We start from the raw sequence: 20,158 nt of genomic DNA, 5'->3' as shown, positions 1-20,158 counted from the left end.
TATATGACACATGAAATATTTCGAGCGGGATCGTTGCCAGTGCCCATGGCTCATGTGTGGAAGACACATGAAAGCTTTCGAGCGGGATCGATGCCAGTGCCCCTGGACTGGCTCATGTGCGGGCGACACATGAAATCTTTCGAGCGAGATCGTTGCCGGTGCCCCTGGTCCGGCTTGCGAGTGACACATGAGGTTTTTCGAGCGAGGTCGTTGCCGGTGCCCCCGGGCTGGCTCGTGTGCGGGCGACACATGGGATCTTTCGAGCGGGATCGTTGCCAGTGCCCCTGGACTGGCTCTTGTGCGGGTGACACATGAGGCTTTTTCGAGCGGGATCGTTTGCCAGTGCCCCTGGACTGGCTCATGTGCGGGCGACACATGAAATCTTTCGAGCGGGATCGTTGCCAGTGCTCCTGGACTGGCTCATGTGCGGGCGACACATGATATCTTTTACGCCAGATCGTTGCCAGTGCCCATGGACTGGCTCTTGTGCGGGTGACACATGAGGCTTTTTCGAGCGGGATCGTTTGCCAGTGCCCCTGGACTGGCTCATGTGCGGGCGACACATGAAATCTTTCGAGCGGGATCGTTGCCAGTGCTCCTGGACTGGCTCATGTGCGGGCGACACATGATATCTTTTACGCCAGATCGTTGCCAGTGCCCATGGACTGGCTCTTGTGCGAGTGACACATGAGGTTTTTCGAGCGAGATCGTTGCCGGTGCCCCTGGACTGGCTCTTGTGTGGGTGGCACATAAAAGACACCATTTCGAGCATGGCCGTTTTCGTGCGGGTGACACGTAAAAGCACCCACTACACTCTCTGAGTGGTTGGCGTTAGGAAGGGCATCCAGCTGTAGAAACTCTGCCAAATTAGATTGGAGCCTGGTGTTGCCATCCGGTTTCACCAGTCCTCAGTCAAATCGTCCAACCCATGCTAGCATGGAAGGCGGACGTTAAACGATGATGATAATGATGATGATGATAAATAGATAGATAGATACATACATACATGCATACATACAAACATACATATATGTATATAGACATGTATGTATGTATGTATGTATAAAATCTGTAGCTGGCCTTATTGGCATTGCTTTCTAAATCACGGCTTTTGTCATGTTTCCCAATGCTTCAAGCAAGCTACAATTCTTCTGTATATCGTGTATATTCACCAATACATAAATGTTTATAAACACGCGCACGCACACACACACACACACACACACACACACACACACACACACACGCACGCACACTCACTCACACCTGTGCACACACTTCTGGCAGTGCTGACCATCTCAAACTTGGCTGACTGATTTCCAATTTTCCAATTAAAACTGATCAACTTAATTATTGTGAACCTTACTGATGCCTTCCACTCAGGTCAATGGTCATGTGACTTCAACGGCTGGACTGAGTGTCTTGAATATATATACAGTGATCAACAAACATACTCTATGCTTACACAAGCACACACATATATATACGCATATATATATATATATATATATATATATATATATATATATATATATATATATATATATATATATATATATATATATATATATATATATGTATATATATATATATATATATATATACACATACATATAGATATATAAAAATTAATATAGTCAGCAGTGTGCAATGTTTCAGGAAAAAACACCTACGCTGCCAGAAATAAGAGCTAAAAAACTCTAATGCTGTAGTTAAAGCACATAATAATTCCTAGCAATGTAGGTATTCTAACACCCTAGTCATATATAGGGACAATTATACATACATACATACATACACATATTCACACACACACACACACACCATTATCATCATCATCATCATCATCATCATCATCATCATCGTTTAACATCTATTGTCCATGCTGGCATGGGTTAGACGGTTTGATTGGACTGGCACACTGGAAGGCTGCACCAGGATCCAGTCTGATTTGGAAGGGTTTTCTACAGCTGGATGCCTTTCCTAACGCTAACTCATTCCAGGAGTGTCTAAAATTAATCAGGTCAGACATGGGTCTCAGTAATAACAACAGCCAATGAAATATCGATTTTAAATTTTTGTCTCAAGATCAGCAATTTCAAGGGTGGTGATAAAGTGATTAAATCGACCCCAAGTGTCCAACTGGTATTTATTTTATCAACTCTGAAAGGATGGATGGTAAAGTCAACCTCATAGGAATTTGAAACCAGAACGTAAAAGACAGGCTAAATGGGTCTAAATAATGGTTCTGCCTGTTTCCTGCCTTTGGACAAGCAAATATTTGTAGCAGCTGAATGAAGCTTGCAGCATTGCCTAGTGGGGGTTTTGTGAAACCTATAGGAAGATACTTCTTCGTTTCCCCTCACATTGCAACATGAAAGTAGAAAGCCAATTGTTAATCTATTACAATGCTTTAAAGATATTTAATTGCTACTTGAGAATATCAAGTAACAGCTTTTCAAAACTACATTTTGTGGGTCTTATTAATGAGCAAGTAGATGATGCATGTGCACACACACACACACACAAACACATACGCACACACACACTAATATGTGTATATACGCATGTATATGTGCATATAAGCATACATTTTCATATAGGTATACGTACTTGTGTGTGTATATGAATATGTATTATCTGTATGCACGTTTATATGTGAATACACACATTTATATACATATATATATATATATATATATATGTGTGTGTGTGTAGGTGTGCATATGTATATAATATACACATGTGTATGTGTGTGTATATGTATATACATATACATACATGTATGCACACGTGTGAATGCCAGTCAATATATGTATAATGAGGTTGTTGTGTTGCATATTTCATGAACACAGTCAGCTAATGATTTCTGGTCTGATTAAAACTATTTGTTTGAAAGAAGAGTAGATTTTTTTCCTAAAGTGGCCGTTTGCTTTAGTTAAGTATAATTTATACAGTATTGTTCAAAAATTTCAGTCAAAATTATCATAGGAGACCCGTCTCTTGTGATGGTTTACAGATTGTGATGGTTTACAGATTTGCTTCAGGGAGTTACTTTCTATCAATAGCTTGGATAATCTTAGCTGATCAAAGTTTATTAATCTTCAATATTGTATGAGTGAGACCCTTCCTTACTTATGGTATACATATATTGTCTGTGTATATATGCATGAATTTATATCTATATCTATATCTATCTATCTATCTATCTATCTATCTATATATATATATATATATATATATATATATATATATATATATATATATATATATATATATATATATATATATATATATATATATATATATATATATATATATAAATATATATATATGAATGAATTATAAGTTATACTGGCATGATGACTCTCTCTAGACACAACAAAATGAGTTATAAGGTTTCAAAAGAATCTAGGTACATTGACAGGTAGGATGCCAGAAATGGCTAGGTGTGATGACATAGAGTTCATAGTGAGGTAAACAACAAGGAAGATATCGAGTATTCGTTGGATAATTTAGATATGTGTGTACCAAATCCAATTCAAAAAGTAGATCCAACTCATATATTTATAAATGTGTGTGTGTGTGTGTGTGTGTGTGTGTGTGTGTGTGTGTGTGTGTGTGTGTGTGTGTGTGTAATTCTGGGAAGGATGTCTGGGCACAGTGTTTTAGTTGAGGTCTCATATGACTAGACCCAACAACGGGGACACATGAAGTTGTAAATGGGCTGGAAATGTTAAGGTAGGCGCAGTACACATACAGCAAGCCTCAAGGAAGAGAGTCTGTTATGGTTATGACAGAAAAATCAGAGAAAGGGTACAAATAATATGTCTATAGTCCAGGGGTTATAATGTGTACATGAGTGATCGGAGGCACATTGAAGCAAAGTATTGTATGCCTATTACTATATAAAGTTCTTGTGCCTAATTAGTGTTCATTTAATTGATTCCCCAATCCCTCAAACATTGCTTGTTTCATCCTTATCTTTCATCCTGTTCACCTTGTTTTAAAACCTGCACATTCACTCTATGCACAATCTTGCAACCACAGTTCTGGCGCTCAAGCATCTTGATAAAATATGCATTATGCATAACTTGACAGTAGAGACACGACTAGTTATGCCCCGGATTAAAGGCAATATACGAATATCTCTACTTTGCATAGTAGATTCAAGATTCTTCAATTTCTGTTCCATCTTTCGCATCGATGCTGTTACAGCTTTAACTAATGTGGTTTATCTTGTATTTTATAGCGAGCACTCTCATGATAGCTATTTTATGGTAGGGGAAGTCAGATATGTTGATACAAAGCACATATGATTATATATATGTGTGTGTGTGTGTATGTCTGTATATAATATTACACATACATATTTATGTATACACACAGATACAGGTGTGTGTGTGTGTAAGATCATGTATCTGTGTATATGCATGCTTCTAAGTACTTCCTAAAATAATTGCTTCGAAATGTAAAATATAAAACACTGCAATAATAATGATAGTGATGATGATGATGATGCTGATGCTGATGGTGGTGATGATGATGATGATGATGATGATAATGATGATGATAATGATGATGATGATGATGATGATGATGACGACGACGACGACGACGATGATGACATAAAAACTCCTCTACTAGAATTACACAATTGCCCATTTCCTTAACAAATAACCATAATGTTTATGAGAAACGATCTCCTTCAAGAACAAATTATCAATAACTTTTCGATCAATATGTATACACTATTGAATTTCTGTGCACAATTGAGGAGAAATATGCACTCACTACTTAAAAAAAAAAAAGGAAACACGTAAGCATAAACAAGTACAGACACAGCGATTTATGCATGTGCAGATACATAAATCATTGTACACACTCCACACCATATACACACATATACACTTATGTATATGTATGTGTATTTGTATGTGTGTATATATATATATACATATATATATATATATATATATATATATATATATATATATATATATATATATATATATATATATATATACACACACATATATGTTTGTATGTACCTATGTATATACATTTATATGAGTGTGTATATATATATATATGTACATATCTATATACATTTAGATATATGTGTGTGTGTGTATATATACGTACAAGGACACATACATAAACATGATGATAAATGTAGATTCAATAATCATTGAAAGATAACTTGTGCATTAAATACAAGAATATTCATGTATGCACACATACGTAGACATTATGTGTGTGTGTATATACTTACGTTATCATTATCATTCATTGTTATCATTTTAATGGGTTTCTTTTTTTTACTCAGGCTTGCATGGGTCAAATGTGACATTGTTGTGGCAGAATTTTCCACAGCTGGATGCACTCTCTGTCACTAACATTTAACTGTTTCCAAGAAAGGTAATATTACTCCCTATCTAAGAAATAACTAACATCCTGCACTGCTTTCACGGAGAATGGCAAACAAATGACACTATGTGTATTAATGTTGATGCATTGCTTACAATCAGAGTCTACAGTGGAAAGAAGCTCTCAATAGAGCTGAACAGCAGGTGTTTCAACCCTTTAATTCTCACACTCTGAGGGGGCCAGACTGTATTCAGGTCATGACCCCTGTGTGACATTCTGCTGACCCTTTTTCAACTCTTGAATGTCAGGGACTTGCATATTGAAACTGCTAGGAGGTTTTGTCTAATTGTAACTCTTCACATTTGACTCTGCTTTCAAACTTGTTTTGGCTGCCATAGTAAATTCTATATCGCCATGTGTGCTAAAGTTTATAAATATTTCCTTTCAAATGACAAAACATAATTTTTTAAACAAAAGTAATGTAGAATATAGTTAGAGACGCTCTAATATTTTCACTGAATAATTAGGGACTATCAAGAATATCAAAATCAGTTATAAGCCCTCATTACATGCATCTACCAATTGCAACTATTTAAGCCCTAACATATGACTCAAAAGTCAGTCCTGTCCCACTAACTTTGTTATGTGTCATAGCAGTACTATGCTGGCAAAAAATACTGTCATTAATGCTGACATTGGTTTACAGTAAAACAATTTAAAACCAGATTTAATGACCATGAACACTCATTTAGAACTCCAGCTACAAAATGTGGCACCACACTGTTTCAGTTCAGTAAGCAACAAAGTTATAAAGAATTATAGAATATCTGAGAATATTTTGTAGCTGACACTTTCCTATTGCCAATTATTAAAGTTTTGCAGCCTGTGTATTGAAGATACACAGATAATAGATGAATTAAAGGTAAATGGGTAAATTTCATTATGAAACTAGAAAGGTTACCTTGTTTTCATAAGCTCATGACAAATCGTTTTCTGAATCTGTCTCTATTTATTTACCAAACACTCTTTCTCTTAATATCACTGGTAGAGTACTTTGAGGGAGCTTGATACCTAAACTGTTTTTACTAGATTTTGGGAGTAGAACTGGAAAGTCACTCAGCCCTGGAGTTGAGTTTATGACAACAAAGCTTTCTGATTCGATTAAATTTTATTCTATTAAGATTTATGAGCTTGAAGTCCATCTGAGAAGTTCTTGTTTGTTCAATATATTGGTTTCAAATTTTGGCACAAGGCCAGGAAATTCAAGGGAGCTGATAAATCAATTACATTGATGCTAGTAATCAACTGATACTTCTTTCATTGACCCTGAAAAGGTGAAAGTAAAGTCGACCTTTGTGTAATTTGAACTCAGAATGTAAAGACTAATGAAATGCTGCTAACCATTATTCCCAGCTTGCTAACAACCCTGCTAGTCCCCCCCCCCTATCTGTTGAATACATTAAGGTGTTCAATGTGTTGCTCTTCCTTTGACTCCAAAAGGAGGAGGCTTTCATGTTACATTTTGAGCTGGTGCCAAATCTGTGAGAATAGTCAAGATGTGGTGCACTCTCTGACATCCAGTTCTTTCTTCCAAATCTGAACATGCACACAGGAAGAAAAGCTTTTCTGTTTTGCTCTAACCACTTATCCTCTTCAAGATATTTCCTTCATCTTTCTTATTCACAAAAGTCGACCAGGGAAGCTTCAGTGATCTTTTATTTATTTATTTAATTCCTCTTTTCCAGTTTTTCCATATGAGAAATGGATTGTTGAGAGCTTTAGAAATGTATGAGTCTTTTCATCGAAAGGAATCTCCTGCCTTTGAGAGCCATGAATTCTTTTTATCATACACGCATACACACATATATATAGATGTACACATACACACACACACACACACACTCACAAATGTATGTATATAAAAAGAAAAAGATGATTCATCCACAGGTATACAGACTGAAAGATGATCAGGTACTGAAAAAAAGTATTCAGTTTTTCACCAGAAGTAAACCTGTATTAACAATCGCCATCTTTATATCTTTTGTGGATTTTAACACAGAAGACAGGAAAATATTACGTGTTTTTATTTTAGCCATTTAAATGGTGAAATATATCAGGTGTTCTATGCATAATGTGTGGAGCATTATCTGATGATCTTTTGACAGCCACATATATTTTTAAGTAGTGTGTGTTTATTTGCATGTATGCATACAAGTATGCTTTATGTGTGTCTATATATATATGTATGTATGTAGGTATATATATATATATGTATATATATATGTAAATAAACATATACATACATATATCATCATCACCATCATCAACATCATCATCATAAGCATCATCATCATCATCACCATTATCGTCATCATCATCATCATCATCAAATCCATTTCCCATGCTGGCATGGTTTGGATGGTTTGACCAGTGCTGGCAAGCCAGAATGCTACACCAGGTCTCAGCAGCTCTGGCACAGGTCTCTTGCTGGTTAATCTTCTTAATACTTCTGCGGTGAAGAACGGGTCTTCTTGAGTACAGCAAGGGGCTAGGTATCTTGGCCCTTTGTGATCCTGTCTGAAAAGTTCAACATCCTGAGGTCAACTTTCAGCGCATCTATGGATAGTTTTAGTGAAGCGTTGTATGATATTACACTAAAGAAACTGGGAGGTGGGGTGGGGTAAGGTCGCAACAATAAGAAAAGGAAAGAAAGTGGGAATGTTACCTTATATTTCTATATTTCAGGGCCATGATCCCATTTTCAAAACATTTTGAGTGAGGAATGGGCAAAGGTTGTGGCTCACACATTTGAAGAACAACTTTTTTCCATCCCTCACTTTTCCACATGCCCTGGAGAATGGGTTGTCGTCCTGAAATATAGAAATACAAGATAAAACTAAATTTTTCAATCTCCGCCTTTGCTAAGGTGAAGGTATTGTTTTCTGTCATGTTTGTCTGTTCCATGGACAAGATATCGCAAGAACCACTGGATGGATTCCGATGAAACTTTCAGAGATGTTTGACCTTGTGACTGGCACGAACTGATTAGATTTTGAGATCAATCCAGTACCAGACAAGGATTCTGGATTATTTTGCCTGCTTTTTTACTTAATTTTTGAGAGTGGTCACTGGTGCCAAGCTGTATCAGCCCCTTTGCTTTTCCTTTGAATAACATTAGTGGTGCAGAGAGAGGAGTGTGGAATGCATGGGTGAATGCTGGCCTTCCATAAACAACCTTGCCCGGACTTGTGCCTTGGAGGGTAACTTTCTAGGTGCAATCCCATGGTCATTCGTGACCGAAGGGGGTCTCCACTATATGTATGTATATATCTATATGGATGTATATATATATCTATATATTAATCAAAGTATACACTATTATAGATTCCCTATAGCTGTTGCTATCAATCAGTTTAGCATCGGGTATTAACTGGTTGGTTACCTATTGAATGAGATCACCAAGAAATGCAAAACCAGAATAAAATACTTTTTGATGTGAACAATAATGTGTGCAACCATAATTTTAATGTCATCAAATTAAATTTGCCTATTATCAGATAATGTGATAAATTTAATGACTTAATTACCAGTTGAATGCACATTCAATGCAAACAATTACGGAATATTTTGAAACAATTGTTGACAAAAGCAAAGTCTGAACTAATCAAACTTCAGAATATTGTGATATCTAAGTATTATTGCACTTAAGTATCATAGTATCAAAGTGCAATGCAAACAGTGTAATACTCATTATTTATACATGCTCTGCTCCTTATATCAATGCAAAGATTGTGAAACAAATATTCACAAATGCAAATATGAGCAAGAATTTAATACACTCTTTCAAATATAAAACTGCAAAGAAATATGCAATGACCAGTATTAGAATGCACATGAATACTTTGGCAGCAGAATGGAGACCCTCAGATCAAATGGATCCCTTTAAGTATTCAATTAGAGACATGGCAATAAAAATCTCTTGAAATTTCCAGTTTATAAACTTTATACTTTGAATGACATTAAAAATAAAAAGACAAAAAGAAAGAAAAATTAGTTGAGAATTTCAAACTATTTATGAATAAACAGTAATATTGATTAAGCTTGACTTGAATTTAGTTTTATTTGAAAATAAACTTAGTTTAAAAATAAATCAATGTCATGTTGCAAGAATTATCTCTTTTAACTATTCAGTAATGCCACTGATGTTTGGCATAAATGAATAAATATACTTTTTAAATATTTACCCAGATAGAATGACCGTGTAAATATTTACCTGGATACCCAAAGTGAACTGTTATTATATAAAAGGTCATTATGAGGAGCAATTCAAAATAATATGACAGTAATTGGGTAAATATAAAAAGTCAGGAAAAAATTTGTAAAAATCTCGTTATGCTGGTATTTAATGTGTGTATGTGTGACTGTAGATATATGTATACGCATATATGTGTATATATATATATATATATATATATATATATATATATGCATGTAAGTATGAGATGAACACACACACACACACACACACACACACACACACACACATACACACACACACGTATATGTGCAGGTCTACATGAATATTTACATTCTGTGCTCTCCGAAAAGTTACAAGGCTATAAAGGATGATGTTTGCTGACCTTTCTCTGTTGACAAATCATCTGATAGCTCTGCACTTTCAAAGATGTGTGGAATAGAAACACCTTAACTTGTAAAACATGTAATTATTCGCGACAGAAATAACAGCCAACCGTAAAAACAATGCTTTATCAATCATATTTCTGTTCATCGATATTTTCTTTTGCTATTCATTCCAGAACATACCTCCATTTAGGCATTAACATGGAATGGGGACGTCTATATGTAACTAGAAGCTAAGACCGGTTTCACCCAGTTGGTTTGGATGATGTGGCTGTAAAACCTGCTCTGTGTAAGCATTCGACTTGTTTGGGCATGCTTACATTAAAAAACAATTTTAGAATGATATTTTTCTGTCAAGACGCTAAAAATAACTGACCAAAAAAAAAAAAAAGAACAACCAAGATTCAACCAAATCAAAAAATGAACCCAAATACTAAGCGAACAAAGATGAACCATCCCACTTCCATTGCATGCACAAACACACACGTTTACATGCTCTCACTAATTATCTATATTGTGGAGTTTAGCACCCTACATAATAAAATAATATAGGTGTGTAGATGTGTGTGTGTGTGTGTGTGTGCAAACAGACAGACACACACACACATTAACACACACTTACACACACTCACATAAACTTTAACTAGGAAAAATTTGACAGTGACTTCAAAGTTACTAGCCATACCCAACCGTTGTGAGGATAAAAATAGTAAACCAAACTTTGAAGTTACTGTCAACATTTTTCTTGTAGAAGTTACTAAATATGTGCTGTACTAAAAAGTATGGAGTATTTCTTCAGTTTAATGTTAAATTGTTTTTACAACTTCATATAAAGCACATGAAACATACATTAAGCCACTCATACATACATTGGCATATGTATATGTGCGTGTGTGTGTGTATTCTATAAACGAATATAAAGTAGGTTGTAGTAACGCATAAATTTGTCTGTAATTGATGTACGTGCCTGTTATTTATTCAAATATCTTTGAGGCTGATCTATTTTCATGCGAAATATATAAACAAAATTCTCTGTGTAGGTTGACCGCATCAAATCTGACACTCCATAATCTGGTTTGACTGTTATATTGGACATAATTTTGTCTGGCATAGATTTAGGGGAGAGACCAAAGCTGAAATTACTGTTACAAGCAGCATTCTAAGATAAAGATTCATCCGCTATGTGGCAAAATATAGTCAGCTGACAAAGAAATATTTGCAGATATTTCTTGATGAGTTCAAAGAGTTTGTTTTATATATATAAGATATTTCACCTATGTATTGCACCTGTGTATTTCAATAAATTTCGTTTGTTTTATTTTATTCCTCATCTTGTGCAAATTTCTTGAAGTCTACCTTGTGCTAAGCATTCAGGTGAGGTCTCCAGTCTTTTTTTTTTTCTTTTGTTATTTTAATCTTTGAATCAGGAAAGAAAACAAGTGGCTATATGGTAAGAAGTTTGCTTCCCAACAACATGGTTCTAGGTTCAGTCCCATTGTGACACCTCGGGTAAGTGTCTTCTACTACAGCTTTGGGCCAACCAAAGCCTTATGAATGGATTTGGTAGACGGAAACTGAAAGAAGCCCATCGTATGTGTGTGTGTGTGTATGTGTGTGTCTTTGTGTCTGTATGTGTGTCTAGTAGGCCATGACTGGAATTGAATTCAGAGCTCAAAGAACCAGAACCTATACTACAAGGCATCCAGTCTGACATTCTTACAACTCCATTCATCCAATGACCTGAATAGACACACCTTTATCGATCTTTTAAGAACAAAAGACAAAGTTGACCTGAAACGAATGCCACAAAGTTTTCTGCTTAATGCTTTGATGGTTCTGCTAATCTTTCTTTTCATCACATCATTCACAGAGACCTTGAGAAATGTTGTCGAGAGTTTTCTGAATAAACCTAAATTCTAAATTAATTACAGAAGTAAGGAAAGTAAAGAATTAAGACATGGCTGCATGGTTAAAACGTTTGGTTTGCAACCACATGGTTTCTATTTCAATCTTTTGACACAGCACCATTGTGATTGTAGCACCTTCTTCTCTAACCCTGAACCAATCATTTTTGTGAGTGAATTAAGTAGAGGAAAACCGTGCTCAATTTAATCATATATACATCCATCTATCTATACATATATACACACCTCCTTTACTTTTCTTCTATTCTTATATTCTGATGAAGGATTTACATCCAAATTGTTAAAACACTTTCCTTTTCTTTTTAAGTGTTAAACTAATAAATATTAGTTAAAACTTGTCCGACTTGAGTTGTCTTTTTCTATTTTGGTTTTGTTCATTGCCTTCACAATATACACACTCACACACTCACTCACAGTGACATTCATACCTATATATATATATGCGTGAGTATGTATACATACATTTGTGTATGTGTCTGTCTCTTGGTACTTGACATCTGGTGTCTATGTATTTTTGTTTGTGTAGGTTAATGGAAGAATAAAAAAGGGAATAACAGAATGAGTAGCAGAATTAAAAAGAAGTACTAGAGTCAAATCAACTAAAAGAAAGAAGGATTTTGAAGCAGTGCTGCAGTATGGCCACAGTCCAGTGAGTGAAACAAGTAAAAGATTGAAGGAATTCAAAGAATTTCTTTTTCAGTGGAGACTAAAGATTCTCAAATGTATTTTTATTCCATCCGTAGACTGTTGCAGTACATACAAAGAGACGCCATGTCGGGGAAGGCTACAAGGTCACTGACGAAATTCCACTTCTCACGTAGTGGTGCATTCTAGAATGGGAAACTAACGAATCTGAGGCGGCCATAATTTTTTTATTTTCTCCCAAATTTACAACAACAGCAACAACAGCCTTCAACAAAAATGAAAGCAACAATGACATAAACAACAACGCACTTTTATTTTATTATCACTGCTGAATACAAAACAAAACTTGCAATGTCTATATCGATCTAATAATTGCTACACAAGAATTTCAAAATGTAATTATTGAATCATGGGACTGAAATGCTTATATTTTCTTTGTTTGTAGATTTTTTTTCTTTTTTTTATTCTCTTCAATTCAGTTTCATTCATTTGCCTGTTTACTTATTTCTTATAATTCTTATCATTTATTACCTTGCAGTTCTAATTCAACATTGTCAAGCCAATTCCAATGTTCCATAGATGCAACAATGCTATTGCTTTGATAGCACAATGTCTCCAGTTCCTTATAGGATTCTACCCATGAATGATTCCTTATCTAAAAGAGATCCTGAAGGCGAAATCAATATAGTCATATATACATAAAAAAAAACATACATACGCCCCCCCCCCACATATATATATGTGTGCATGCATATCTATAAATTAACAAATAAATAAATACATATATATATATATATATATATATATATATATACAAATCTGAGCCGGGCATAATTTTTTCATTTTCTTCCAAATTTACAACAGCAACAACAGCCTTCAACAAAAAAAAAAAAAGAAAACAATAATAACATATATATATATATATATATATATATATATATATATATATACAGGGATTGATATCAAAACAGGAGATTGGAAAAAAATTTGCTGTTATTTATTCCCCATTATACATGTTTCATTTGTTAATAGAACTTACAAAATTGTACATGTAGGAGAACCATGCAAGACATCTCGTATTGGAAATTCTTCAGAGAGAGAAACGAATAATATTCTTATGCATGTCTCACACAAATATAACGTCTATGTACGATTTTGGAGCACTGGAATAGACTGATGTGCATCGAGGACACGGTTTGAATTTTAACCCTATCTACATTAGATAGATAGATAGATAGATAGATAGATAGATAGATAGATAGATAGATAGATAGATATATAGACTGATAGGCAGATAGATAGATAGATAGATAGATAGATAGATAGATAGATAGCCAGATTGATAGATAGAATGATAGATAGATAGATAGACAGACGGAGTAATAAATAGATAGGGATAAATAGATAGATAGATAGATAGATAGATAGATAGATAGATAGATAGATAAGTAGATAGGCAGACAAACAGACAGACAGATACATAAACAGACAGACAGACAGATAAATAGACAGACAGATAAATAGATAGATAGGTAGATATATGGATAGACAGATAAATAGATAGATAGATACACATACATACATACATGCAGGCATGCATACATACATGCATTCATATATACATAGACTCATAAATGTGTACATATATTACATGAGAGTGTGTATCCACATACAGCCTCTAAACATATAAACATTTGTAGCTGTGCATATACACTCATACATATGCTAATATAAATATATCTGTTTGTATAAATAGGCATCTCTGTTGCTGTGTTGGTGTGTTTATGTCCCTGTATCTTAGCAGTTTGGCAAAAGAGACTAATAGAATAAGTAACAAACTTACAAAAAGAATCCTGGGGTCAATTCACTTGACTAAAAATTCTTCAATGTGGTGCTCCAGCATGGCTTCAATCAAAAGATATATATTTAAACTACTCCAAGTTGTTGTTAGAATAGCCACATAAGTGGAGTCAAGACCGACTAGTTTGTATTGGCATCGAGTCGTATAAGTTTGTATTGGCACCGAGTCATATAAGTTGTAATAATAATTTTTTTCTTGTTTTTTTTTTTCTACTCTAGGCACAAGGCCCGAAATTTTTTGGGGAGGGGGCCAGTCACTTAGATCGACTCTAGTGTGCAACTAGTACTTAATTTATCAACCCTGAAAGGATGAAAGGCAAAGTTGACCTTGGTGGAATTTGAACTCAGAATGTAAAGACAGACGAAATACTGCTAAGCATTTTGCTCAACATACAAACGATTCTGCCAGTTCGCCACCTTGTATAAGTTGTAATAATGAAGTCAAACTGATGCAGAACATACTTGCCAAGGAAGTGAATTTAGGTAGGCTTGAACAATGGATTAAGCAATACGAGCAAGTGGATTGTTTAAAATTGACCAAAAAAAGATTTTATCCAGAAATTAACAATGAAACAGAATGTGAAAGGTTAATCGCTGATGCTGATGAAAAAGCAAAATCTCTGGTCTGGGCATCTGATGAAATGGGGGCATCTGATGAAATGGGGGCATCCTACATGCCCACGAAGCTTCAAGTCATGTAGAGGTACATTTCAGGTTTCGGCTACATATAACAGGAAACCATCCACAGCTAAAGAATTTCAAAATATCTCAGTCTATCTATCTATCTCTCTCTCTCTATTTGTCTGTCTGTTTGTCTCTCTATTTATCTATACACTCACACACACACAAAATCTGAATGTATATATGTATGTGTGTAATTAATAAGATTTATCTTTTGAGGAAGTGGTGAGAATTAATTCACCTACAATTGTAGCAGAGCAGTTATCGCATAAGCAGTTTTTATGAATATTTGAGAAAATGAAAAGCAATTAAAAAGATGGATGGCTAACATCATAAGAGGCTGAAATAATAACAAGAGGAGTGAGAGAGTAAGACCATAGTAAAGGCTTCTATTGTTTATAAATTACTATCAGTCACAAACTTGACCTTAACCAGAAGCCAATAAAATCATCCCCAACTTCAGAATTATTACAATCAAGGGCCAACAACAACTAAAAGGCTGAAGTCTCTACCTTTATATCATAAGACTGGCTGGAAGCTATGAGCAGTTGTAATATCTTGCCATTGTCTTGTGTGACAGAGAGGAGAAATAGACTGGAGAAGTTGGTAAACTATTGAGAACAAAAACAGGAAAAGTCAAATACAGTAATGACTGAGTTGAATACAAAATTCTTTGCTTTGGCATGAATGGTTGGAATCCATGTCACAGAGAAATGGTTCTCAATCATTTTTGCCAATGAACCCATTTGATTACCAATTTTATTCAGGTTCACCTTTGTAGCCATAAAATGTTTAAAAATGTCCTGTAATACGTTTATAATTAGATATTATGAAATGTATTTAAAAAATTGTCAAAACATTTTGTGTATTGCAGAATTATTACTAATGATTTGCACAAAAATTTTTAACCCCAAAATCTTCAGTACTCCTTATATACACCTTATATGCAGCCCAAGAGTCATGTGGACCTCAAATAAGAAGCATTGGTCTAGAGGAGATGGGAGTCGTCTTCCTCAAAGAATTCCACGATTCCTGCAAGTACAGTAAACTGAATGTTAAGAAGATAACAACAATGATGTTAATAGTGACTTACAATAGAATAATTCCTGTCTTTTACTGTAGAGTGGGGAGTTTATGTATGTTTGGGCAGACATAAGCAATTAGCTTGTCAGAAATATTCTTTTCATTAATGACATTTTTCATATTTTAAATTCTTCAAATGTGACAATTGTTCACAAATTCCTATGTTAGCCACTGGCAATTGCACTAGTTTTCAGAAACATATCTTATTTTTTTACAGCAATCCATTTCAAATGTGGACAGTTTGTCACTTAAGAATGAAGAAAAGCAGAATGTGATTAAAATGGTTAAGCAACACCTGAGCTCCAACAGTGTAAATATACAAAAATAATTAGAACATTTTAAACAGCATAGGGCAAGAAGACAGTTTGCATGGCAACATTACAAGAGGTAGAAACTCTTGTTATTTTCCATATCACATCTTATAACAACAAGATTTGAAGATTTAAATAATGTGTTGATGCTTTGAGTAAAGAATGAAGAAATCTGTTGCTTATTGTCTTATTGTCATAAAATCTTTTAGTTGACAATGTGTTTATTAATATCTCTCGGTCAGCTGCTGTGTTTATTTCTCTGTATGGGACAAATACACACACACACACACTTACTTGGTCATTGTGATGTCTCGGCTAACTGAGCTTCTTAGCAGATTTGATTCTTCTCTCAGTAAAGAGTCACAACAATCAACCAAAGTTTTCTTCTCCTTTTTCTTAGACTTGCTTTATAATAATTTGATCAGAGTTTCTCCTGTTTCTTAGTTATTACAGAATTATCCAATATGTTCATCTTCTGAGAACCATGCTCAAGCCACATAAACAATAGGGGGTCATTCCTTTCAATAAAAGGTTAATATTCTTTTCTACTCTAAGCACAAGGTCTGAAATTTTTAGGGAGGTGGGGGGGGGCAGTCGATTAGATCGACCTCAATACGCAACTGGTACTTAATTTATCGACCTCAAAAGGATGAAAGGCAAAGTCAGCATTGGCGGAATTTGAACTCAGAATGTAAAGACAGACGAAATACTGCTAAGTGTTTTTACTGGTGCGCTAACGTTTCTGCCAGCTCCCACTGCCTTAATAAGAGCTTAATATTGAACATGTTATCATCTTTCAAGATATTCTCGCTAAGTTGTACATAAATTACAATTGCTAACCAGTAGTTAAAAAATGCTCAAAAAAAAAAAAGTAAAAAATGCTGAATGTGCTCCTAAGTATTCACTAATTTAGATTATTTGGTTAAAATTGCAAAGCAATGGTTTATTTTTCACAACTTCTGGTACCATTAATGTAAGGAGATGCATGTTCTATAATAAAACAAATGATCTGTGTTGTTAATATTATTATCCTTTCAATTCCAAATGTATTTGGAAAATATAGTTGTGAGTCATTTACAAAGGTGTTTTATTATATACATATGTTGAGAGAATCCTTTTTAAAAGAATTTTCATTGAACTTTATATCATTTTCCACTTCCTTCTTAAATGTACTAGATTATTCACAAATCAATAAAGACTTAATTACTTATATCTCCATAAGTTTTGTCTATTTTTGATTCTGTATTGCTATGCTGTTACTCAAACGTACAGTTCGACAAACAGCAGCATAATATGTGTACATGTGTGTGTATGTGTGTGTGCTTTCTCTCTCTCTCTCTCTCTCTCTCTATATATATATATATTTATATATATATATATATATATATATATCAGTGAAAGATCCCATAAATGTTTGTCCTCTCATTGCTTTTGTTGTGCACAGCATTCTTGGATACAATAGCCATCATGTCTTCTTTTTAACTCTATAACATTGAGCCATTCAATCTGCCAAAATATACTGCTTATTGTACTTTTTCAGCTGATTTACAGTGGTAGCAATGTCTTTGGTATAGAATATCATATATATATATATATATATATATATATATATATATATATATATATATATATATATATATATATGTATATATATAAATGCCATGCTTTTCAAAGGAAAGGTTGACAGTGACATTGCATATGAAAGTTTAATAAATATGTCCTCTACTAAAAGTATTGAGTAATTCTTCAGTTTGATGCAAAAATGTTTTTATATATAAAACTTGACATAACAAGAAGTCCTTATATCTATCTATCTATCTATCTATCTATCTATCTATCTATCTATCTATATATATATATATATATATATATATATATATATATATATATATATATATATATATATATATATATATATATATGCATACATACATACATACATATACAGACTTCTTACACACACATACATATATATATGTGCACGTATGTACGTATACTTGTATATATTGTGTATATATGAATAATATATATATGTATACATGTATATGTATATGTGTGTGCGTGTATATATATATATATATATATATATATATATATATATATGTTATTCAGCAGTAATAACCAGACATTATGGATGCTTGCATGCCATAATGTTGTTCAAATATAAAGAACAGAGAGAGAGAGAAAAGAAAGTGAAGCCTATTGAAGGATATAATATAAAAAAAGAAAGGGAATGGAAAAAAGGAAGAAGGGCAGTAAAGAAATTGTAGAGGGTCTGAAGGATAGAAAAGGCAAAATTAAGGGAAAATAAGGAAAGAACAGAAAAAAAGTTTTAAAAATATTTAATAAATGAAAAGCATGAATGTGAGAGGAAAAGCTAAAAAGATGAAAACTAAAGAAAGAAAATATTGAAAATAGGCTGAAGAATTGAAAAAGCGAAAGAAATCTAAAGGTAAATGGTTAGCAAGATGGGAATGGAATAATAGGAAGGAAATGAAAAAGAAGAAAGAGGAGAGAAGAATTAAAAAAGAAAAACGTAAAATGAAGAATGGTATAAAGGTAAAAGTGAAGGAAATTCAGAAAGTCAAAAATGTAAACAAATAAAAATAAATATGTAGAAATTAAAAAAAGTTAAAATGAATTTATTCAGATTCTAAGAAAACGGAAATACAAGAGAGAATTAAGGAAAAATCTGTGTTTATATATTTTCTATGTATTTTGTTTTGTGGAATTTTGGCCTTACTAATATTAAGAGAGATGATGCTTTTTGTACTTTTTCCTTTCTATATATGTGCACACACATATACTTGCACACATACACAATTTTATACACACACACACAAATGCATATAGATAAATAGATAGATAGATAGATAGATGTAAATATATGAGTATATATATATATATAGAGAGAGAGAGATATGGGTGTATGTGTGTTTGTCTAAAAATTAACATGCTAAAGCACAAATATGCATGTAATTGTACATTCAAATCACTAACAGACATAAAAAAGCATGCATAAATATACATATATATATATATATATATAGTATATTTCAATATTCATTCATTATTTATAAATCTATCTCTTCCTCTTTAATTTCTCTCACTTATAAATATACACCACTCTCTATCCTTCCCCCTGTTCATACATAAATTTTATATACTTACATACATATGCATACAAACGCATATATATATATATATATAGATACATACATACACGCACATCCACATATATATATGCATGAATGTATGTGTATATATACATATATGTACATATGTGTATGTATATATATATATATATATATATATATATATATATATATATATATATATACACACACACACACAAACATACATAAATGTATATTATAATATATATATGAAGTATAAATTTAACAATTCTCTATGTATTTAGAACTACCAGAATCGAGTATCTTTCGCAGTAAACTAAAATCCAAAAGAGAACAACAATTTTCGTAAAATCATTGGCTCCATACAACTTGTATTCTGAAAACATTGTCTCTAGAAATATTTCCAATTTAAGAGAAAAAAATTGACCACAATTCGAAAATAATAGAACAATTTATATATCTATATATGTATGTACACACACACAGACACGCACACACAGATATA

General features: G+C 33.5%; 1 long non-coding RNA gene across 1 annotated transcript in view; it reads right to left on the bottom strand.

The window, feature by feature from the left end:
- Positions 1-20,158, bottom strand: part of LOC149135466 (uncharacterized) — a 104,832-nt gene that overhangs the window by 15,194 nt on the left and 69,480 nt on the right. Inside the window, exon 2 of the long non-coding RNA XR_016241786.1 lies at positions 8,096-8,240. This is a non-coding gene — a long non-coding RNA (uncharacterized LOC149135466). The remainder of the gene's footprint in view (positions 1-8,095; positions 8,241-20,158) is intronic.

This window comes from Octopus bimaculoides, chromosome 5 (genome assembly GCF_046866305.1).
Source record: "Octopus bimaculoides isolate indiv1 chromosome 5, ASM4686630v1, whole genome shotgun sequence".
Lineage (NCBI taxonomy): Eukaryota > Metazoa > Mollusca > Cephalopoda > Octopoda > Octopodidae > Octopus > Octopus bimaculoides.
Note: the sequence above shows the minus strand (reverse complement) of the source record. Positions and strands in the feature narration are given on the sequence as shown.